The sequence below is a fragment of the Sminthopsis crassicaudata genome, chromosome 2 (genome assembly GCF_048593235.1).
Source record: "Sminthopsis crassicaudata isolate SCR6 chromosome 2, ASM4859323v1, whole genome shotgun sequence".
Lineage (NCBI taxonomy): Eukaryota > Metazoa > Chordata > Mammalia > Dasyuromorphia > Dasyuridae > Sminthopsis > Sminthopsis crassicaudata.
In genome coordinates, this window is record NC_133618.1 from 511,847,694 (window position 1) to 511,872,650 (window position 24,957).

Genomic DNA, 24,957 nt, shown 5'->3' on the forward strand with positions numbered 1-24,957 from the left:
AAATTCAAGGTAAGTTTATGGAATAAGATTGTAGTATTGAAATCATCAAAGTAACTTGGTTTATCAGTTCAATTCCTTGACCATAAGAGGGCACTGCTTATGTTTACTGTCTAATTTTGTTTGGTGAGCAACTTTGAACATCAATTCTGCCTTCTGCTCTGGGTTTGGTTTCTTTTCTTTTTCTTTCTTTCTTTCTTTTTTTTTTTTTTAAACTTAAAATGTAAGGATCCTCTAAGGGGGAGGAGTGATTGGAGCTTTCGTATGAAAGTAGAACTTCTAGTTCCAAGATTTCAAAGGGGACCATCCAACTGAAGTTAGAGGCAGGGAACAACAACAATCTGTATCCCAGAGGGGCTTGCAAAAGAAAGACTGAAATCTCCATACTTTACTACCCACCTAATCATGACCTGTGCTCTCATCTCAGGGACTGGCATCTTGCTACTATTAGGTGAGGAAAAAAGTTTGTATCTTTTCTCTTAATGTTTTGTTTTCTCTGCTACATTCATGTCTGGTAAAACAAAGTAAAACTTCTCTTAGGAAGGATGAATAAGGGGGCTTTGCTAGTTCCTCTGAAGGCTTCTACCCTATACCTTCTTCAAAGGGAACATGCTAGTAATGGATCTTGGACACCAACCTGAGTGTTTATTTTCTCTTTTAGGTTTTGTTGGGAGTAATTCTGTGTTTCAGTTTCCATTCGAGGTGAGAGTCCCCGAGGGACACAACATCATTTTGGAGTGCAATTTTACTACTTCTGATATAGTTCCGTATTTTTTCTGGTATAGTCAGTCCCCAGATCAGTCCCTTCACCAAATTTTATCTGCAATGGAATCTCAGAAGGACACATTTTCTGCAGGGAGGTTTTCTACAGTTTTAAGTCTGAGCAGTTACACTGTTCCTCTGAGAATAGACACTATTTCTCTCCAGGACAGCAAGGTGTATTACTGTGCTCTGCAGTCTCACAGTGAGTCAGAGTCCATTTCTCTCTATACAGGAAAGAGTTGTGCAGCATCGTAGGAGGGAATGACCATTACACAAGACTAATAGCCTTTACTTTGGTACTTTGGCTGTCTGGGGGGCATGTTAAAGATCAAAATTGCAACATTCCATGACTGATAGCCCTAGTCATAGTCTAGTGTTACAATCAAGCATCAACAAGGGAAAACAGTTAGGAAAACTCCATCCAAAATTACTGGGGGAAAATCTGAGCTGGAAGAGGTGAGTCTTGGATATTTTATTTTATTTTAAAAATATTTTATTTCCCTCAATTATACGTAAAAGCAATTTTAACATTTTTTTTCAAATTTTGAGTTCCAATTTCACTCCTTCCCTCATTCCTCTTCCCCCTCATTTAGAAGGCAAAAATCTGACATGGGTTTTATATATATATAATTATCTAAAAACACATTTCCATATGTCATACTGTGAAAAAACCCTAACCTCTCCCATACCCCAGTAAAACCAAACCAAACCAAACCATAAAAGCAAAAAACAAACAAACAAACGAACAAAAAACCAACTAATGAAAATGTATGCTTCAACTTCACTCAGACTCCACCAGCTCTTTGTTTGGAGATGAATAGCACCTTTCATCATATGTCCTTCAGAATTGTCTTGGATCATTGTGTTGCTGAGAATAGATAAATTATTCATAGTGATCTTCATACAATTTTAGTGTTGTGGTGTGCAGTGTTCTCCTGGTCCTGTTTATTTCATTTTGCATCAATTCATGTAAGCTTTTCCAGGTTTTTCTGAGAGCTTTGTGCTGGTTATTTCTAACACACAATAGTATTCCATTACAATCATATACAAAAACTTGTTTAATCATTCTCTAATTGATGGATATCTCCTCAGTTTCCAATTTTTTGCACCACTAAAAGATTTTAGCACTCACAGGTCCTTTTTCTTTTTTTTATTTCTTTGGGATACAGACCTAGAGTAGTATTGCTTAGTCAAAGAATTTCCATGGTTTTTATAGCCTTTTGTACATGGTTCTAAATTGCTCTCTAGAAAGATTGAATCAGTATACAACATCACCAACAATATATTAATGTCTTTTGATTGATATTTTTAAGTCAAAAGATCGATATTTTTCAAACTAAAATTCTGTTATTCATTCTGCTATTAACTATTGATACTGGGTTTGCAAAGCATTTTAGATAGATTGTCTGTATTGTCCTTCTGGAGGTCCCTGTTCCGGCTCAAAAATGTAGTGTGCTTTCTAGAGCACCTAATTGAGGTGCCAAAATATACTGTCCTGACTAGCTCTCTGGAGGATCTCGGGGCTAGCTGTGGTCTTAATGGAGGAGTGAAGGAGGCAGAAGACTCACGAGGATAGTCAAAGATGGAGTGTCTATTTTAAGTCCTCTCAGCCCTTAAATACCTTAGTGTGATTACATCGTTACAGCACACTGTATGTGCCAACTAGAGAACCATTATGTCATCACATCATACTGAGCAAGTGCTAACTAGTAGCATTACATCACCACAGCACATTGTGCAAGTGCTAACTATAAGCACCCTGTTACAGATTTGCAAATGCCTCTTTACTGTAAATATCCTTTGCTTCAAGTAGAACACAATAGTCATGCCCTCCTTGACTTCTCAGGAAGGGTGAGAGCCCTTAGGGGTGATGGGGAGTCAAACCAGACATTATCAGCAGGTTCACTCTGGGCTGATGCCGCCCTCTACAATTGTCTGATTTAATATAAGAACCATGTGAGGTAGGTGCTATCATTATTCTCATTTTAGAAATAAGGAAACTGATGTTGAGAAAGATTTGCCTGGAGTTGCCAGCTAGTAAGGATTCAAAGGATTGTGAAAAAGGATTTAAAGCTAAGCTTTCCTGAATCCCAGGCTAGTGATATCTCTAATATATTAAATAACTTATTTACTTTGGATACCATTCTCCTAGATAATAAAAACTCATCAATTCCATATAGTCTGGGTATATGTATTAGATGCTTAAAGTTTGAACAGCCTGATTTCAGTATGTGTAGAAGAACAAAGGGCAGCTAGGTGGTGCAGTGGATAAAATGCCATACCTGAAATCAAAAGATTCTTTTTCCTGAGTTCAAATCTGGCCTCAGACACTTACTAGCTGTGTGACTTTGGGCAAGTCACTTAACTCTATTGTCTCAGTTTTCTTGTCTAAAATGAGCTGTAGAAAGCAATGTCAAAGCACCATTCTAGTTTCTTTTCCAAGAAAGCCCCAAATGCATCATGAGAGTTGGATATGACTAAAACTACTCAATAACAACAACAAAGAAGAATAGGATGCAGAGAAAATTAGGGGCTTGCAGAGTAACCAGAAGGCAAAAAGGCTCCATTCCTCTTATTAATGACTCACTTTTTTTTTGGAATAACATCTTTTTATTTTCAAAATATGTGCAAAGATCATTTTCCACATTCACTTCTGTAAAACCTTGTGTTCCAAATTTTTCTCTCTCCTTCCCTCTACCTCCTTCCCTAGGTAGCAAGTAATCCAATGTATGTTAAGTATGTATATTTCTTCTATACATATTTCCACACTTATGCTGCACAAGAAAAATTAGCTCAAAAAGGAAAAGAATGAGGAGGAAAACAAAAAGGAATCAAACAACAACAAAATAAAAAGGGTGAAAATACTATGTTGTGATTGATATTCAGTCCCCCTAGTCCTCTTTCTGTATGCAGATGACTCTTTCTATCACAAGTCTACTGGAATTGACCTGAATCCCCTCATTGTTGAAAAGAGCCACATCTGGAAACTGAGTGGAGCCCATCAATTGGAGATTGGCTGAACAAATTGTGGTATATGAATATTAGGGAATATTATTGATCTATAAGAAATAACCAGCAGGATGATTTCAGAAAGGCCTGGAGAGACTTACATGAACTGATGCTGAGTGAAATGAGCAGAACCAGGAGATCGTTATATACTTCAACAACAATACTGTATGATGATCAATTCTGATGGACGTAGCCCTCTTTAACAATGAGAGGAATTAGTTTCAATAGAGCAGTGATGAGCTGAACCAGCTACACCCAGTGAAAGAACTCTGGGAGATGACTGTGAACCACTACATAGAATTCCCAATCACTCTGTTTTTGTCCGCCTGCATTTTTTATTTCCTTCCTAATTGTACACTATTTCAAAGTCTGATTCTTTTTGTATAGCAAAATAACAGTATGTATACATATATTGTATTTAACTTATGCTTTAACATATTTACCATGTATTGGTCAACCTGCCATATTGGGGAAGAGGTGGGGGGAAAGAGGGGAAATGTTGGAACAAAAGGTTTGGCAATTGTCAATGCTGAAAAATTACCTATACCTATATCTTGTAAATAAAAAGCTATAATAAAAAAGAAAGAAAGAAAGAAAAGAGCCATATGCATCAAAAGATGGATCATTGCAAAATCCTGTTGTTTCTGTTGGTCCTACTTACTTCACTTAGCATCAGTTCATGTAAATTTCTCCAGACCTTTCTAAAATCAAACTGTTGATCATTTCTTATAGAACAATAATATTTCATAACATTCATATACCATAACTTAATCAGCTGTTCTCCAACTGATGGGCATCCACTCAGTTTCCGTTTCTTGCCACTACAAAAAGGTCTGCTACAAACATTTTTGCACATGTGGGTTATTTTCCTTTTTTTATGATCCCTTTGGAATACAGGTCCAGTAGAGAAACTGCTGGATCAAAGGGAATGCACAGTTTGATAGCCCTTTGAGCATAGTTTCAAATTACTCTTCAGAATGGTTGGATCAGTTCACAACTCCACCAACAATGTATTAGTGTCCCAGTTTTCCCACATCCTCTCCTACATTTATCATTATCTTTTCCTGTCATTTTAGCCAATCTGAGAGGTGTATAGTGGTACCCCAGAGTTGTCTTAATTTGCATTTCTTTGATGAATAGTGATTTAGAACATTTTTTCATATGACTAGAAATGACTTTAATTTCTTCATCTGAAAATTGTCTGTTCATATCCTTTGACCATTTAAATGATTCATGTTTGTACAGTAACAGAAAATTTAGGAAATTCTTTCACCACAGCCTCCCTTTGAGGAAATAATTACAATCTTTTGATCTCCATTTCACAGACAAGAAAATTAAAGCTAGAGAGGTTAAGTTGCTTCTCTTAAAGAAATGCTAAATATCAGAGTTCAAGCTGCAGACTAGTTGTCCTGACTCAGGTCTAGGACTCTTTCTATTAGACCACAATTCCTCTATTATCCTACTTGGTGCTATGGAAATAGCTGAAAACTGAAATGGAAGCAATGAGATACAGAACAATGAGCCTTCTTCCAATAAATGTTTATTGATTGATTTTTCAAAAAAAGTTGATATGGTGGCCATGTTTTCTGAACTCAAACTCAAAAATAGATTTTGATTAAGGAGATTTTTTTTTATATGGTCTGTTTTCAGAAGTGTTTTCAGCTTCCATTCTGGTCCCTACTCTCATAATCAAGAGAACAAAACTTTATGATGGGTTCCCCTATCCCAGCCACCAACTGTCATACAAATGCCAAGAATGAGGAGGTAAATTCCATGCCAGAACTAAGCATCTTCTGTGCCAGAGACCCTGTTTCTAGTTTGCTGCCACTGTTCATCATCCGGAAAGCAAGAATTGCATAGATAGAATCTTTTAACTAGGTGCCATTGACTCTATTTCCTCAATAGCCACCGCTATTGAAAGACTCAGAGAAGAGAATCAACACTACCAAAGTTTTTGGCATTGTCCAATGATTCAATATCAGAAACAGATATTGTTTTAATCAGTGGAAATGATACTAAAGACACATTACCTCTGCTTTGCTACTGCATCCTTTCCTTCTGACTTGCAATTTAAACCTCCCCTGTGTGTTGTCTGCTCTTTTAGAATGTGAACTCCTAGAGAGTAGGATTGTCTTGTTTTTTTCTTTTTGTATTCTGTCTAATATAGTTCTTCGTACATAGCATTATTTTAATACTTTGTACTTCATTTATTTATTTTTAAAACCAGGAAGTTAAGGATCATAGATTTGTTGCCAAGAAATATCTCCAGTCCTATCTGCTCAAATGCACTATTTTATAGAGAAGAGAAAAATGAAACTGGGAGTAGGAGGGTGGGGGGGTAGGGGGAAGTAAGTGCACATGAGTAGTGAGAGGCAGAGTTGGTGTTTGAACAGAGCCTCTCTAACACTAAAACTAGAACTCATATTTGCTGTGTCATGCTGATGGGGTCCTAAGCTAAGGTGGTAGTATTTATGTTTTAATGTTTGTAAGTTAATATTTATTCTACCAATGAATAAGTAATATTCCCAGTTCTAGTTAAAGCAATGGTAGTGCAGATAATTGCTTCATTTCTTGAGGAAAGAGCCCACTGAATGTTTTCAATAGTACAAGAAGATAATAGGGCATTAGTCTGTGTTACAAATTCTCTCCTTTTTTCATCCAGTAGTTTCAGACAGTTGAGACTTATTTTCACTTCATGACTTTAGTGAAACTTGCCAACACGTCACCCACAATTGTTCTGTTTGCAAGGTGGGAATATCAATCTGGATCAAAGTTCTCATCATAAGTCATCTTAATCCATAGGCTAACCCATTTTTTAAAAGTGACAGGTAATTAGCCTGTGGAAACCTTCCTTTCCTATTTGTGATTTATGTGACAACAGAGTGTTAAAGTGATTAGAGTTGTCTTGGCTTTAATGGATGACTATTCATTAAGATGGGTGGGAGCATTGTGGCACATGAGGCAAGGCAAATCAAAAAACATTTATTCAATGTCAACTAAATGCCAAGAACTGTGCAAAAACCCTGGGAATGAAAAAAAAAGGCAAAAAAGGCTCCAAGGGGGCCCACATTCTAATGGGAAAGACAACATATAAACAACCATGTATAAACAAATAAGGCATAGTGGGTATACCAAATGTCTTAGTACAGTTTATTAAAATTGTTGTTAAGTTTGAAGTTTATTAAAGCTTAAAATTCACTAAGACTTTTTGGACATTTGTATGAAAGATGACTTGAAGGTAATTTCAGAGGGAAGACACTAAGACTAAGTGGGATAGAGAAAAGCTTCTTGTAGAAGGTGAGATTTTAGCAAAAATTTGAAGGAAGCCAGGGAAGCTAGGAGACAGAGATGAGGAGGGAGAGAATTCTAGGTATGAGGGATAAACAGCAGTGGAAATGCCTTGAAGTGGAGACAGTGTCTCATCTAAGAAACAGTGAGGAGGCCAGCATTACTTGCATCCAGAGTTCCTGGAGGGGAGTAAGGTTTAAGAATAGAAAGATAGGAGGGGGTCAGGTTATAAGGGGCTTTGGATTCAAAACCAAGGATTATACATTTACTCCTAGAAGTAAAAGGGAATAATTGGAATTCATTAAGTAAGTAGGGTGACATGGTCAGATATGTGTTTCAGGAAGACTGCTTTTGATGGCTGAGTGGAGGATGAATTGGAGTGGAGAGATACTGAAGTGGGAAACCTTCTGTTGTAATTGTACAGGTGTAAGGTGATGGAAGTGCACACAGGCAAGATGTTTGTGATAAAGAAAAGGAATAAACATGAGACATGATGAAGGCATAATGGACAGACTTTTATCAATGATTGGGTATGGTGGGCACGAGTGAGGAGTTAAAGATGATAGCTAGGTGGCAAGTCTGGGTGACTGAGAGTATGACAGTGCTTTCCACAGCAATAGGAAAGTAAGACAGAAAGAAGACCTTGGGAAAGAATGATAATGAATTCAATTTTAAACATTATGAGTTTAATATATCCATGGGATATCCAATTAAGATGTTAGTTAGGATTGGAGATGTGAAATATATGTTGAGAGAGATAAATATATGGAAAATAAAGAGATGAACAAGAAAAACAGAATAAAGTGGGATGAGATGTGAGCCCAGGTTATAACCCTGGGATCATTCACAATAAGTTGACATAGTCTACATGAAGATCCAGCAAAGGAAACAAAGTAAGAGAGGTCAGATGGGAGGAGGAGAACTAGATAAAGAGATGTCATTAAAACATAGAAAGAAAAGAATGTTAAGGAGCAGAGAGTGATCAACAGTGTCAAAAAGCAAGAAGTAAGAGAGCTGAGAACAAGTCATAAGATCTGTCTGTTAAGAAATTAATGTTAATTTTAGAGAGGGCAGTTTCAGTTGAATAGAGAAGCAAAAACTTCAAAGAATTAAGAAAAGAGTAAGAGGAAAGGAAGTAGAAGCACTGATGAGGTGAGATAAAACAAACAAAAAATGTGTATGCATAATATGTTATGTTTTCTGAATCTATAGCAATGACTTAGGTGCTTGGAATAAATTTTTTTTGAGGCTTTTCTAGCTGAGACTTGGAGGAAGTGGAGAAAGTTCAATAAGGATAAGGAGAGAGAGTTCCAGATATTAGGGATAGCCAGTAATTATGCCTTGTGGTAAGAGATGGAATGTTTTGTTCAGGGAACAGTAAGGAATCCAAGGGGCAGTGGCTGAACATTTCCCTTAACCACCTCAGAGATTCAGAGGAGTTTGAGAATGTCTGAATCCTTCATAGGGGAGAAACAGCATGTTGGACTTCATTGCTTCAAAAGTGAAGAATAAGCCTCATAACTGAATAAACTCTGGAAGAATAAAAAAATCCTTTAAATCTTCTTGAAAATTTTCTTTTAGTATGCTGAAATGCTGGAAATGGAAAATTCCTCGAAGTCTTTGCTCTTTGTCTTCCCTTCAGTGATATGTAGAATTTGGAAGAATGAATCACAGAATCATAGGACCACAAAATATCAGAACTGGAAGGTCCCTGAGTTACTCGATATTGTAGAATTTCTAGTCTAAATCTCATCCAAATGAAAAAATCCCAACCTACCCAGCCTGGGGAGTCATTCAGCCTTTGGTTGAAGAGCTACAGTGAAGGGAAATCCCCTACCTTTCAATAGAAATCATTCCCATTTTAGTAAGGTGTAATTATTAGGCAATTACCTCTTAAAATAAAATTAAATTGGTCTCTTTACAACTTCTACCCATTGTTTCTCATTCTGCCTTCTTAGGCTAAACAGGAAAAGTCTAATCCATATGCCATATGATAGCCTTTCAATTCTAGTTTTATTTATTTAATATTTTTCCCTAGTTACATTCAAAACATTTTTTTTCACTTTTTTTTTTTTTTTTTTTTTTAAGATTTTTGAGTTCTGGGTTCTCTCTCATTATCCTCACCCACAATTAAGAAACCACATGAGAAGTTATGTAAAACATTTCCATAAAAGTCAAGTTGTGAAAGAAAACATAGATCTCACACCCTAATAAAAATAAAACCCTCAAGAAAAATTAAGTTAAAAATAGAGATATGGAGAGATAGAGAAAGCTTCTATCTGAATTCAGATGTGATCAATTCCTTCTCTGTGTATAGATACTTCAGAGTAGTTGTGGATGGTTCTACTACTGAGAATAACAAAAAAATTTACAGTTGGTCATCTCAGAACGTTGCTATTACTTTGTATACAGTATATTTCACTTTGTTCATGGAGGACTTTCCAGGGTTTTTTTCTTGAGAGAGCCTTTGAAATACTTGAAGATAGCTAGCAAGTTTTCTCTAAATCAACTCTTCTCCAGGCTAAACATCGGTAGGAACTTCTAGGATTTCTTTATGATTTTGTTATGAAATGATCTAAAGGTTGCCTTCCTCTGTTATCGCCAAAAATTGGGCATCTAGGAGAAAACATAATATTTCTGAAATGATCTGATTACTGCATACAAGATGGTTGTCAGGAGCATTTGCTTAGCAAATCAATACTTGCACAAAACATGGTTATATTTCTGTTTCCCCTGTAGACTCAAGCCAAATGGCTTATCTGAATAGGGCCCTATAGGCAATATAATCCAACTTCCCCACTTCACAGATGAGGAAACTGAGGTCCAGAAAATTAAATCATTTGCTAAAGGTCAAATACATAACCAATATAGTTGTATTTTTGGAAATTATAGATTTATGTCAATGCCTGGGAGAGCATCCTTTGGTTTCTGAATAAGAAGATAATTATAGCAGCCAAATTTCATTAATAATTACCTTCATTAGATTACAAACTCCCTGAGGTCAATGATGAGTTTTGCCTTTTTTCATATTCTCAGCATTTGAGACAATGTCTGCCATGTACTAGTGGAAAATAATTGCTTATTGATTGATTGGGGATTGCTGGCAAATTTTTCATGATGTCAGCCACCTTAAGGAAGAAGACGAGAAGAATGGAAAAACCTCCTGAAAATCTCAGTAATCTTAAATATATAGTTAGTCTCTAAGAATGTGTATCTATATTTCTATGTGCATATTTTTCTTCATATATGTATATCTATATTTAAGGGAAAAGGGCCCAGAGACAACATTCTTTGCAAATCTGGGGAAGAGGGATAGGAAGTAATTCTGGCTCTTTTGGAATTTTATCTCTTTTGCTTATCTGGCAGTTATCCAGATGAACTAGTAAATCCCTAAAAAGAAATGCTATTTTTTTATTTGTATATGTATGTAATTTTTTTTTGCAAAAGTATAGAATAAAATGACAATTATGCTGTCAATAACTAATAGTGTAACTTCAAAAGACACATACTTATTTACTATAAATTAACTGACATTAGAAAAAGATAATTGCTTTAGCTAATGTGGTCAATTTTAGACAATTTAGACAATTAGGTAACAAAACACAAAAAAATGGTTACTTTCATTAATGTAATGGAAAGCTGAGAGAAGGAAACATATCACAATCTTCTTTTTTCCTGCGTAATATTTGAATGTGCAATCTAAGCTACATGGGACACATTATACAAATAAGAATAAAACACACCCAGACAGAGAGATACCACACATACATACACACTTGGATTTCTGAACCATGGAAACTTTGAGGGTCACAGATTTAGGATGACAGCAAGACAGTAAACTCTGATCTATTCAATAAAGAAAGAGCCTTAGTGAGAGTTGCAAAGCACTGAGTATCAGAAACTTGTCCAAAACAGCTGTTGGTGGGCACTGATTGATAATATTTTCATTCTGACTGGAAACCCTGCAGGCTGTCACAATCTTAAGAAGCCCAATGTGGCTGAACACATGAGCACATATAGATAAGAAGAAGTCATTTAACATCTGGTTTAGAAGCATAAAACCACAGTCTCTTAAAGACAATATTGTACATTTAATGAACTTACAGGGTAGGCAGTGCCTAATGATCAGATTTATTTCTTTCAGTAGATGAACATAACTGGATGAAATGAAGCAGAATTGGAAATGATGGTCATCAAAGCAGGAACTAGTATTGCTCAAAGTTTATAGTATAGATAGAATTCAAGGAGATCATAGACTCAAGTTGGTCATAAATCACTGATTCCTCAACCTCATCCATAAAAAATTGAAGAAGTTTTTAAACATTTAAAAGATTATTTAATTAAAACATATTAATCATATTAAAAAATAAAACTACACTGAAGCACCTTACAGCTTTGTATTACAGGATCATAAACATAGAATTGGAAAGGACCTCAGGTGTCCATCTAATACAAATTTCTCATCTTACATATAAGAAAATTGAAGTGCAGAACATCGAGTGATTTTCCCAAGATTACCCAGTAATTATTTAAGAGGAGTTTTGAACTCATGTCTTGTGATTTCACATCTAATTGTCTTTCCACAGGAACCTCTAGAGAAATAATTTGTTTGTACCATCAGCAGGTTAGGCATATGTCTACATTGCTTAAGCATCACACACATGCTTTTATTGTTCAGGGATAGTAAAGAGGGTTTTCTAAGATTCAGACACTTTAAAAATATTTTAATATGCCCAGAAGTCCTACTCTGATTTATGGACCCATGATCTAGAGAATTTGATTTTTAAAAACCCACTGAAAATCTTTTTGGGGGGAGGGGAAGGGAAGGAGGAGGAATTGTTTTATAAGGCTAAAAGGTATCATGCCTTAGTAAAGCTATACTTTTCTTAATTGCAAAATTATAATATGGATTAAACAAATTATTAAGTTAAATTAAAATAATTGAACCTGAGATAAGAATTAATATTATCTTTCAGCTTAGAGAAAATTTGGGGGCTAATTTGTAACCCCCTGAAAAGAATAATTTATGATAGAAACAATAATATGCCACCACCTGATGGGTACAGAAATTAGCAGACAACTAAAATACATGACAACTTTATGAAAGAATGATCAACGAGTTCTTATATAAAATTGTTATCACAACTCATAACATTAATTTTACATATACTTAGTTTGGCTGTTTTAAATCATCTTTTTTTTACTTAAAAGTACAAAAGCAAACCTTTAATATCATGACATTTCCATCAAACCATTTAATGTTTCTTTAAAAAAATTCCACTGAAACTTTTACTGTACTTTGATTTTGTGCATATTTTCAATGTTTTATATTTAGAACAAGCATTTCTCCTTTCTAATCTTTAACCTCTCTATATTGGTAACTTACCTACTGCTTTTAAACATGCACAAGTATTCCCCATCCTTAAAAAAACAACAACCAATTAAAAAACTAGTTCAAGTTATTGTCTTATCAGCTCCCTTTCCCCCTCATCTTAACTCCTAGAAAAAAAACAAAAACAAAAACAATGGTCTCCAATTCCCTTCCTTTCACTTCTCAAGCTTTTGAAGCCTGGCTTTTGACTTCATAACTTAATTAAAACTGTTCTCTCCAAAAATGTCTATGACCTCTTACTTGCCAAATCTGACAGGCTTTTCTCAGTCCTTGTTCTTTTTTTTTTTTTTTTTTTTTTTTTAACTCATTTTAAGCATTTATTTAAAAAAAATTGATCTCCAGATTCTCTATCTCCTTTCAGTCTTTCCCTCACCATTGAGAAGACAAACATGTCAGTTTTATATGTGAAGTAATGTAAAATATATTTCTACATTAGCCGTGTTGAAAAATTAAAAAGAACAAAAAAGAAAGTGAAAAAAAATATGCTTTAGTCTGTTCTCACAGTACATCAGTTCTTTTTTTTTTTTTTTTTTTGAGATAGCATTTTTCATTAAGAGTCCTTTAGAATTGTCTTGGATCACTGTATTAATCAGAGTAGCTAAATCTTGCATAGTTGTTGATTGTTATAATATTGCTGCTATTGTGTATAATATTCTCCTCATCCTGCGTACTTCACTTTACATTAGTTCATTTAAGTCTTACCACTTTTTCTGAAACCATTCTCCTCATCATTTTAAAAACATAATAATATTTCAACATAATTACACACCACAATTTGTTTAGCTATTCTCCAATTTATGGGTATCCCCTCAATTTCCAGTTCTTTGCCACAAAAAATATCGCAATGGTACTTTCAATATTTTTGTGCATTTAGACCTTTTTCCTTTTTCTTTCATTTTTTTGGGATACAGACCTAGTAGTGGTATTGCTAGAGCAAAAGGTATGCATGGTTTTATAACCCTTTGGACATAATTCCCCATTGTTCTCCAGAATGTTTGGACCAGTTTCTGACTCCATTGATAATGCCCTGTTTTTTTCCACATCCCTCCAACATTTGTCATTTTTCTTTTCTGGCATGTTAGCCAATATGATAGACATGAAGTAATACTTATGAATTATTTTAATTTGCATTTCTCTAATGATTAGTGATTTGGAGCATTTTATATGATTATTGGTAACTTTGATTTCTTCTTCTTAAAAACTGCCTGTGCAGTGTTACTACCGGGCTTATATCCCAAAGAGATATTAAAGAAGGGAAAAGGACCTGTATGTGCCAAAATGTTTGTGGCAGCCCTCTTTGTAGTGGCTAGAAACTGGAAATTAAATAGATGCCCATCAATTGGAGAATGGTTGGGTAAATTGTGGTATATGAATGTAATGGAATATTATTCTTCTGTAAGAAATGACCAACAGGATGAATACAGAGAGCCTTGGAGAGACTGACATGAACTGATGCTGAGTGAAATGAGCAGAACCAGGAGATCATTATACACTTCAACAATGACACTGTATGAGGATGTATTCTTATGGAAGTGGATATCTTCGACAAAGAGAAGATCCAATTCAGTTCCAATTGATCAATGATGGACAGAATCAGCTACACCCAGAGAAGGAACATTGGGAAATGAATGTGGACTACTTGCATTTTTGTTTTTCTTCCCAGATTATTTTTACCTTCTGAATCTGATTTTTCTTGTGCAACGAGAGAACTGTATGGATCTGCACATATATATTGTATCTATGATATACTTTAACATGTTTAACATGTATGAGACTGCCTGCCATCTAGGAGAAGGGGGTGAGGGGAGGGAAGGGAAAAGTTGGAACAGAAGTGAGTGCAAGGGACAATGTTGTAGAAATTACCCATGCATATGTTATGTCAATAAAAAGCTATAATAATAATAATAATAAAAAAGAACTGCCTGTGTTTATCCTTTGATCATTTATTCTTAGGGGAATGGTTCTTATTTTTATAAATCTGGTTTATTGCCCTACATATTTGAGAAATGATGCCTTTATTAGAGAAACTTGTGACAAATATTTCTCTCCTAGTTTACTATTTTCCTTTTCCTTTTGTCTTATTTTGTTTATGCAAAATTTTTCTGATTTCATGTAATCAAAATTATCCATTTTACTTCTGATGATCCTCTCAGACTCTTGCTTGGTAGCAAATTATTCCCTTACCCATAAATATGACAGATGATTTTTTTTTCTCTGCTGCCCTAATTTGCTCATAAAACCACCTTTTATGTCTAAATCATGTACCCAGTTTGACCTGACCTTGGTATATATGGTATGAGTTGTTCTAAGCCTTGTTTCTACTCTCCAATTTTCCTAGCTCGTTATTACTGTTATTGATGAGTCCTTTCAGTCATATCCAACTATTTGTGGTTTCATTTGGGGTTTTCTTGGCAAAGACAGTGAGTAGTTTTCCATTTCCTTCATCAGCTCATTTTATAGATAAGGAACTGAGGCAAACAAACTTAAGTGACTTGCCCAGGATTATATAGCTATTAAGTATCTGAGATTGGATTCCCCCTCCTCCCCCAGCCTTTTTTGTTAAATAATGCATTCTTGCCTGAAACATTTGTAGCTTTGAGTTTATAAAATACTAGAATTACTATGGTTATTTACTATTATAGTCATATGTTGTATACCAACCTATTCCACTAATTTATCACTTTATTTCTTAGCCAGTACCAGATTGTTTTGGTGATTACCACTTTGTACTATAATTTGAAATTTGATGCTCCTATGATACCTTCTCAATGATCTATATACATGTGGCTCAGACTCAGGGGGTAGACTGAGGCAGGGGTGGAGTCAGGGTGCTAAGAGTGGGAATGGGACTTTGACAAGTGAGCCTCCGGAGAGGGGCATGTCATAAGCAGGAGGAGACACCCCAGAGATGGAGAGAGGTATCTTGACAAGATGGTATCTGATATTCTGGTAGCTTGGGATGGGGAGAGGCATTCTGATATTCTAAAATATAAGATCTTTTATCCTTATCAAATATTCTGATTAAGAGGGAGGGGTAGTTTTGCAGGATTGAGCAGAACAATTATAAACTGGGGCAGAACAATTAGGGAAATTGAGTCAGGACAATAAAAGAGAACTGTAGCATAACATTCCACACTCTCTCTCTTCTGAATATTCAAATCATTTAATTACCTTCCTCTAGAAGGTCTTACCACCATAATTTTGACCAAGTAAAGCAAATAAACCAAAATAAAACTAGAAAAATGTAAGGAATTATGGCAAGGACAAGTCTCTCCCTGATAACCCCCAGAGCTATTAGCATAAAAACAGCATTCCTCATTTAGGGAGGCACACAGGCCTCCCTGTTCAGGTCCTCTGCAGTGGGGGAGCATCTCAGCCAGAGAATCCAGTTTGATGTAGATAGTTCACTGTGAGTTAGGTTTGTGGTCTTTTGTGCATTTAATTCAGTCTCTGCTGAATAGCTGTGCTCAAGACAGTCCTATTGCCCATCCTAAGAGGGCACCCCATATCTGTCAGGGACTCAAAAGGAAAAAAGTGGGGCCTGGAGTAACTCACCTGTCGCCTCTGATAGAACAGGAGCTGCTAGTAGGAAACAGATTTCTGAGCAAATTATGCAGTTAGACCAAGGCAGGCAACCCCAAACGATTAGAGGCCTGATACCAAACCGCAAGGTCCTTTGAGAATGCTGAAATACTAATTAAGGAACTGGGGTAACAGGAGTGGAGAAATAGATCAGAGAGACTGCCAATCCCAGGACAGGTGTCTGATTTCTGGTTATTTCTAAAAATAATCCCCAAAACTGTGTCTGCCAGGGCAATTCCAGCAGAATAAGGGATTTCAAAGTTAAAATATAACCAGAAGATCATAGTCCAGTAATTTTAAGCAAGGAATAAAAATGAAAAGGACTGTTTAAATAATTTCCAACTCAATATGAACTAATGAGATAGAAGGTAGGGCAGAAGTGCCTAAGAAAAATACATCAGTTTTCCCCAATTTCCTGACCAATTTCAACCAGTTTTCTTTCTCCCCCCCCCCTTTTTTTTTCATGGAAAAAATTATCAAATGACCATCCCACATATAAATCCCAAGAGTGAATCACAATTCCTATACATAACAGACTAATACAGTAAGTTTCCTAAAAATTCCTCAAACTTACAGCAGTAGTTACAAAGTTTTAACAATTTCCCAGTTTTAACAAATCTTAAACACAGTGATACAGTTAAAATTTTAACAATAATTCAACTACTTTCCCACTCCCCAATATCAGTCCAAATTACATCAGGAGAAGTGGTCTCTCAAAAACTGCTTCATGCTGAGGATGGTCCCGATGCTCAGTCCAGGGAGGGGATGGGTGTGGTTGTGCTGCCTGCTACCAAAGCTTCAGATGGGCTGATTCATGTCTCAGAAGCAAGTCAATACCTGTAATTTTGACCAAAATCTAGAACAAAGAACACAAATCTAACAAATAAAGGTTAGAACAAACTGATACAAAATGTATGAATTGGCCAGCAGCTTAATAGATTTTCTTCACAGACAGGCAAATGGCTCTCAGCTATAGCCCCCATAAATACGTAGCAGTTAGGTCTCACTGTGCTAACTGTCCTTTCATTATTTAGAAACCTTTAAAAACCTGAGTATACACAGACACAAATATCCAGTAACAGATAGAAGACCATGGTAAATACTCATTTGCCAAGTATTTAGGATATAATGATTACATATAACCAGGTTGGAAACAGCAAGGTATAACATATAAGCAGATTGGAAATAGCAAGGCATGACATAATTGAATTGCATTAACAGTATCTATTGACCATTGCTCTGATTATAGAAATTAGTTACAGGAGAAAAAAATGCAGAGACACAACCATAATGTAAGCAGTTAAAGCAACTTTCAGCTAATTTATTTTTACTCCAATTAATTGTCCCACTAATTGTCAGATGGTGGAGCTTTAAAACTCCCAAATAGCATTTATTATAAGCTCAAGCAATTTTACTTCCAATAACAAATCACATTAACTAAAGTTTCAGATAAATCCTAAACAGATATTTACCATAACTTATATTTATAACAGTAAGAATTTGTCTTAGTAAGTTCACTTCTTTCATATCTAAGTAGATGTTCCCGTAAGTGAACATTATACAAAGAAATCATTTTGCTTTTAAAAATACCCATTATAAAGATAAATATCCCAAATTACATATTGTCCATAACAGAAACATTTTCAAAAGGACAAAAAAAGTATTATTTTCAGGAGCTTTTCAAATGACCTCAGGATGACCCAATATAATCAATTAAAACTTAAATAAAATATCCTATACAGAATATTATAGTACCACATAAAAGAATCCAAAAGGTTCTTTAAAAGATTAAACTTTTAGAAATACCATAACCTTATATTGATAACAGTAATAAATTGGTTTCAGTAAGTTCACAAGTTAGCTTTCATATTTAATAGAAACATTTTCAAAAGGACAAAGAAAATTATTATTTTTCAGAAGCCTTTTAAATGATGGGCATAACCTCAGGATACAATCAATTGAACTTATACAGAATACCCAATTCTAAATAAAAGAATCTGAAATATTCTTAAAAATATCCTTTAAACTTTTAGAAATAGCCCTACCAAATTATATATCAGTCAATTAACTTAAAAAGCAGGCCTATCTCCTGAAATCATTTGCCAAAACTAAGCCTCTGCAAAAAGATGCTGGAACACACTTACTGGAGGGGATTCCATGCGGCTGCCCTTACCCCCACTCCCTTCCAAAGAGGCAGGGGGGAGGAAAGTGAGCTAAACTGCACCACAGGCCAACTAGTAGAGAGCAGTGGGGGTGAGTTTAATTTTGACCTTTGAATATAAAAGATCCCTACCCCACCCTACCTTTAAAGTAGCAGAAAGCAATGGGGATGGGACGGAGGGAGGATTCCACGTGGCCATTATTCCCAATGGACTTTTCCTAAGCTCCAATTTTGGCCAGAGTTAGAACCTTTAGAAAAGTCAGACCCTTCATTACCTAACTAGAGGCACGTGATCCCTTTCAAGCAAGTTAATGGAACTTAACAGATCTTAAATTCAAAGATAACCAAATCTAGCCTGCATAGGCAACAGTAAAATTATTTCCCACAATTTTAGAATCATCCTAAAATTCCTAATCAAATGTTTTCTCCAGCCAGAGTTCAAAGCAATGAGTATAAACTCCTTTATTCTCCAGAGGCCTAGATAAATTAGGCTAGCTCAACCCAAGTCATGCCTGAATTTTAAAGTACTTCAAAGAAAAACCTGAGTGCCAGTTTTTAAAAGTTTAAAATCACAAGCAAATTTTATACTCAGTACAGTTGCAACATTGAAATAACCAATTCCCAAATTTCTTAATTTAGCAGAGCTCTCTGAACCAACAGGACAAACAAACAAGTCACACAGAACATAGAGACATAGACTGTGCAGTCAAAACATTTAATACACAGACCAGGGACTATCTGGAAACCTTAGAATAGCCCTGAGGGAAGTTGTCAGCTTGAGAGTCTTTCCTCCCAGAATCTAAACAAAGCCTTTTTAGGTTTAGTATTTGGTGCATTTCTCTGCTTTCAAAACCAGAGCCAGATGGTGTCTTAAAAAGACACCCAGATTTATAGTCTGGAATGCTCAGAGTTGTGCCATCTGACACAGAACCAGATTGTCTTAGGAGACACTCAGATAGTGCCCCCTGTGTCCAGGACCCCACTCCCAGAATTTATGCCCGTCAGCATTTCATAACTCTGGGAATCCAGATGCTAACACAGACAGACAGAACAGAACAGGTCTTAAGACATCCAGACTTACTCTTCCGTGACCAAAATGAAGTGTCCACCATCGGGTTTCAGGCACAGTTGTAGCTGGAAACTGCTCTCTTTCCCGGAGGCTCTGGAAAAAAAATCCAGAGGGCTGGCCTCTCCAAGCAAAGAACCCAGATCCCCAGACACTCTGAGGCTCAAGGCAGAGACCCAAATGTCTCGTCTCTAATCCTGCTCATTTTCTAACATCTCGCTGGGGCATCCAAAATGTAATGCTGGAGAAACTAAGGCCAGATAGAGGTTAGAGAGTTATAATAATTTATTTAAAAGGCAGAGATTTATTAGGACCAAATGGATCTATGGTTTGGTCCCAGCGATGAATGAGACTATCGTCTTCAAGAATCCAGCAAACAATGTGAGTTCTCAATGACATAAATCCATGTGGCTGAGACACAGAGGGTAGACTGAAGCAGGGGTTGAGTCAAGGCAGGAACGGGACTCTGACAGGGTGAGGTGAGCCAATGGAGATGGGATGACATAATGGGGGAGGCACTGGAGATGGGGAGAGGCATCTTGATAAGACAGTATTTGATATTCTGATAGCTTGGAATGGGGAGAGGCATTCTGATATTCTAAAACAAAAGATCTTTTATCCTTATCAAATATTCTGATTAAGAGGGAGGGGAGGTTTTGCAGGACTGAGCAGAACAATTATAAATTGAGGCAGAACAATTAGGGAAATTGAGTCAGAATAATTAGGGAAACTAAGTCAGGACAATAAAAGAGAACTGAGGCATAGCACTTATTACATTAAAAAAGGTTCTATTTAATTCTGTTTTTAGTGCTTTTTTTATAAGAATGGGTAATGTATTTTGTCAAAACCATTTTTTGCATCTTACTCAGATAGGCATGAAATTTTTGCTGTCTTTGTAAGTAATATGGTAAATTGTGCTTGTAATTTCCTAATATACAAACATTCCTGAATTCCTGATATAAATATCTTCTGGTCATAGTGTTTCCTCTTTGCATATTGTTGGAATTTCCTTGCCAGTATTTTATTTTATTTTATTTTTTGCATCAAAACTCATTAGGGAAATGTTGTATAGCTTTCTTTCTCTGTTTTTGTTCTCCTTGATTTAGTATCAAAACCACATATATGTCACAGAAGATATTTGATAGAACTCCTTCTTTATCCATTTTATCCAATAATTCATTGGGATGAATTATTACTTAATGTTTTCTAGAATTCACTTGTAAATCCATTTTGTCCTGGGAATTTTTTCTTAGGAAGCTTTTTTTATTATTTGTTTAATTTCTTTTTCTAAAATGGGATTAATTATTTTATTTCTTTTTCCATTAATCTGGGCAAACGATACTTTAGCAAATATTTATCTGTTTTTATTTGGATTGACAGCTTTATTTCCATATAACTGAGCAAAATAGCTCCTAGTATTTGCTTAGTAATGCATATACTCTTTCATTTTTTGATACTAGTAATTTGGTTTCCTTTTTCTTTATAAAAATCAAATTAACCAATGTTTTATTTATTTTATTGTTTTCTAAATAATACTAGCTCTTTGTTTTATTTATTAGTTCATTTTTTTTTAAACTTTCAATTTTACTGATCTCTTCTTTGATTTTTCTGGATTTCTATTTTGGTATTTATTTGAAGATTTTTAATTTATTCTTTTCCTAGCATGTCCAATTCATTGATCAATTCCTTCTCTCTTTTATTGATAATGTCATATCATAGTATTTAGAGATTATAAAATTTCCCCTAATTATTGCTTTGGCTGCATCCCAGATTTTGGTATATTGTCTAACATATGTGAAATTGTTGACTATTTCTAAGATTTATTCTTTGATTGATTCATCCTTTTTTTTTTTTTTTTTAATTTATGGAATACAATAAGAATTTCCATAACATAGTACTGTTGAGATGTGAGAATTGAGGATTGAGAGATCCCCCTGGTCAATGTCGCAGATTTTTTGTGAAAGAATTCACAAACCAGAAGTTTGTGGCAAAAGTGTTTTTTTTTTTTTTTTTTTTTTTTTTTTTTTTTTTTTGTTTTTGTTTTGTTTTGTTTTGTTTTAAATACACTATGAAGACAGCTTTCTTAGTGAGCAAAATCCTGTTAGGATATTTTTGCCAAAGTCTGGTTTCATGTGTGATTTTATGGGGTCTTTGACTCCCTACCAGGGGCCAATCTCCAGATGAATGAAGGACTAATTTTCAATTCAATAGAGGACCTTGGCCATGCCCCAGGTGGAGATTTCCATTTGAATGAGATTACTTATCTTCTAGTTTTCCTTATGAATGGGTATGGCCCCTCCCAGAGGCCAGTGGTTTTGAGACCCAGAATCACCCTTCCCCCCAAAAGTTAAAGGGGGCACTTTATATCAAGGGTCTTCCAGCTCTTCCCCCAAAGATTAAAGAGTCTACAAGTTTACATTAAGGCTTTTCCAATCCTTCCCCTCCAAAGGGTAAAGGGGACACAGTTTAGATGACTATAATAAAAAATGAAACTGCAAATATGCTATTCATAGCTTGCTGTGCTTTTAAAATATACAGCAAAAATTATCATGTAAATTTGTTTTTTATTCCCTGCTCCACCCTAAAAATGGCTATTGTTGGACACAAAATATGTATATATATGGTTTTTGTTTTGTTTTGTTTTTTTTTTTTTGATGTAGATAGTGTCTTTATTCAATGCTCAGCTTAAGGAATGTTCTGGCTGGAAATAATTTTTCTGTTTCCCTGGCATTCCAATTACTGGGAGCTGGTCAATTTATGCCCTCTCCACTTCTTCATCTTTCTCTGCCTCATCACTTCTTTGTGTATTGTCAAGCTCACCCTTGGCAATTTTCCACTTTTTAAAAATTCTCTTTATTTGTTGTCTCCATTTTTATAAAGGGTTTTTATCATGAGATAAATACAAACTATTTTACATGTAGTAAGCAATTGCTATAAAGCAGTAGACCACAAAATAGGGAAAGAGAAAAAGGAAATATAGGAATATTAGTCCTAGATTTAGACAAGATCTTATATGGAAGTTCTCCCTAAAGACTTCAATTGAAGGCGTTTCAATTGCAAGCATTGCTATGACAGTTACTAAGATATTGTACAGATTGTCTAAGAAGTTAAATTATCTAATAGTCATGCAGCTAATAAATAATGTCTGAAGCATCAATCAACCTTAGTATGTGTCTGTCCTTAAAACTCATTCACTAGTAAAAGCCAATGCTTAAAAATTCATAGACCCAATACTGCTCAGAAGGGGGAGTGATAGGGCTGTATTGTGCTTCTTAGATGCCACTGTCTCTCAGTCTCCTTTCTTTTTCAAGACTATTCTCTGTCTTCTATTTCATATCCAAATTCCAGGAGACAAAAGGGCAGATGAAACTATTTTAGATATTAGAATACTGATTTCCATCAGCTAAACCCTATTTTCATATCGCAGTTTAAGAACAACTTAACATGTCAATTACCATTCAAATATCCCTTCCATATCCAATCAATTGACAAAGTTTGACATTTTAATTCTACATTTTTCACACCTATCCTCTTCTTTCTACTCACATAGCTTCTTTTTTCCTCCAGTTAATAGTAATTTTTTTTTGCATTACATGTAAATATAGTTTTCAACATTAATTTTTGTAAGATTTTTGGTTCTAATTTTTTCCCTTTCTGCATTCAGACTCAATTATTCTTTCTTTGGATGTGGCTAGCATTTTCTATCATGAGTCTTTTGGAATTGTTTTGGATCATTGTATTACTGAGAAGAGCTAAGCCTATTATATTAATCATTGTACAATGTTACTATTATTGTGAATAATATTTTCCTGCTTCTTCTTACTTAGTTTCAATTCATACAAATTTTTCCAGGTGTTTCTGAAATCATTCTGTCTTGAAATTTCTTACAGCACATTAGTATTCCATTACATTCATATATCACAACTTGTTCAACCATTGCCTAAGTGATGGGTATCCTCTCAATTTCCAATTCTTTGCAACCATAAAAAGAGCTGCTCTAAATATTTTTGTACATGTGGGTCATTTCCCCCTTTTTAATGATCTGTTTGAGATACAGATCCAGTAATACCACTGCACAGTTTGATAACATTTTGAGCAGAGTTTCAAATTGCTTTCTAGAATAGTTGCATCAGTTAGTTCACAATTCCACCAATAATGCATTGGTGTTACTATTTTCCCACATCTTCTCCAACGCAATCTTAGTCAATCTGGTAGATGATACTTCAGATTTGTTTTAATTCACATTTCTCTAATTAATAAGGATTTAGAGAATTTTTCTATACCATATGTATATCAATTGGGGAATGACTTGTATTCTTAAAAATTTGACCTAGTTTTCTATATATTTGAGAAATGAAGCCTTTATCAGAAATGTTAGCTGTAAAAATTGTTTTCTAGGTTTTGTTTTCCTTCTTAATCTTAGTTACATTATTTTTGTTTGTGCAAAAGCTTTTAAATTTAATAAAAATTATAGTTTTGCATTGTACAATATTCTATAAATAAATAAAATTCTAGAAATAATATTTATAATAATCTCTTATTTGGTTATAAATTCTTACTTCTCTATAGAGCTGACAGACAAATTATTTTTTGCTCTCCTAATTTGGTCATGTGGTCATGATTATACCAATTTGATCTTACCCTGGTATAGGATAGGATGTTGGTCTATGTTTAGTTTCTGCTATATTAATCTCCAGTTTTCCCAGAAGTTTTTGTCAAATAGTGAGCTCTTTGGGTTTAGATTTCTGTCATCATTTGCTACTGTCTTGTATACCTAACCTATTCTTCTAATCCACCACTTTATTTCTTAGTCATAACAAATAGTTTTGATGATTGCTGATTTATTTAGATTTGGTACAGCTAAGCGATCTTCATTTGCTTTTTTTTTTTTTTTTCCTGAAGCAATTGGGGTTAAGTGACTTGCCCAGGGTCACACAGGTAGGAAGTGTTAAGAAGTGTCTGAAACCACATTTGAACTCAGGTCCTCCTGATTTCAAGGCTGGTGTTCTATTCACTGTGCCACCTAGCTGCCCCCCTTTGCATTTTTTTTCATTAATTTCCTTGACATTTTTAACATTTTGTTCTTCCAGATGACTTTTATTTATTATTGTTTCTGGATTTACAAAATATTTCTTAATAGTTTGATGGTATAGCACTGAATAAATTCATTTAGATAAGATTTTCCATTTTAATTATATTAGCTCAACTTATAAACTATTGATATTTTTTCAGTTGTTTAGATCTGACATTATTTGTGTGAAAAGTGTTTTGTAATTGTGTTCATATAATTATACCATTACATTATTTACAAGGAATGATGGTTTTGTTTCCTCATTGCCTTGTCTAACTCCTTCCATTTCTTTTTCTTTTCTTACTCTGAAAGGTAGCACGTTGTGTGCAATATTGAATAATAATGGTAATAATGAGTATCCTTATTTCACACTTAATATTATTGGGAATGCTTCTAGCTTATCCCCATTACATATAATGCTTGTTGATGGTTTTAGATAGATACTTCTTATCATTTTAAGAAAAACTCCATTTATTCTTATGCTCCATAGTGTTTTTTTTTTCTTTTTTCTTTGTTTTTTTTAAATAGGAATAGGTACTTTATTTTTTCAAAACCTCTTTCTGCATCTTTGGAGATAATCATATTGTAAGTTCTGGACTAGCTCCCTGGAGACTTCAGAATCAGCTGGA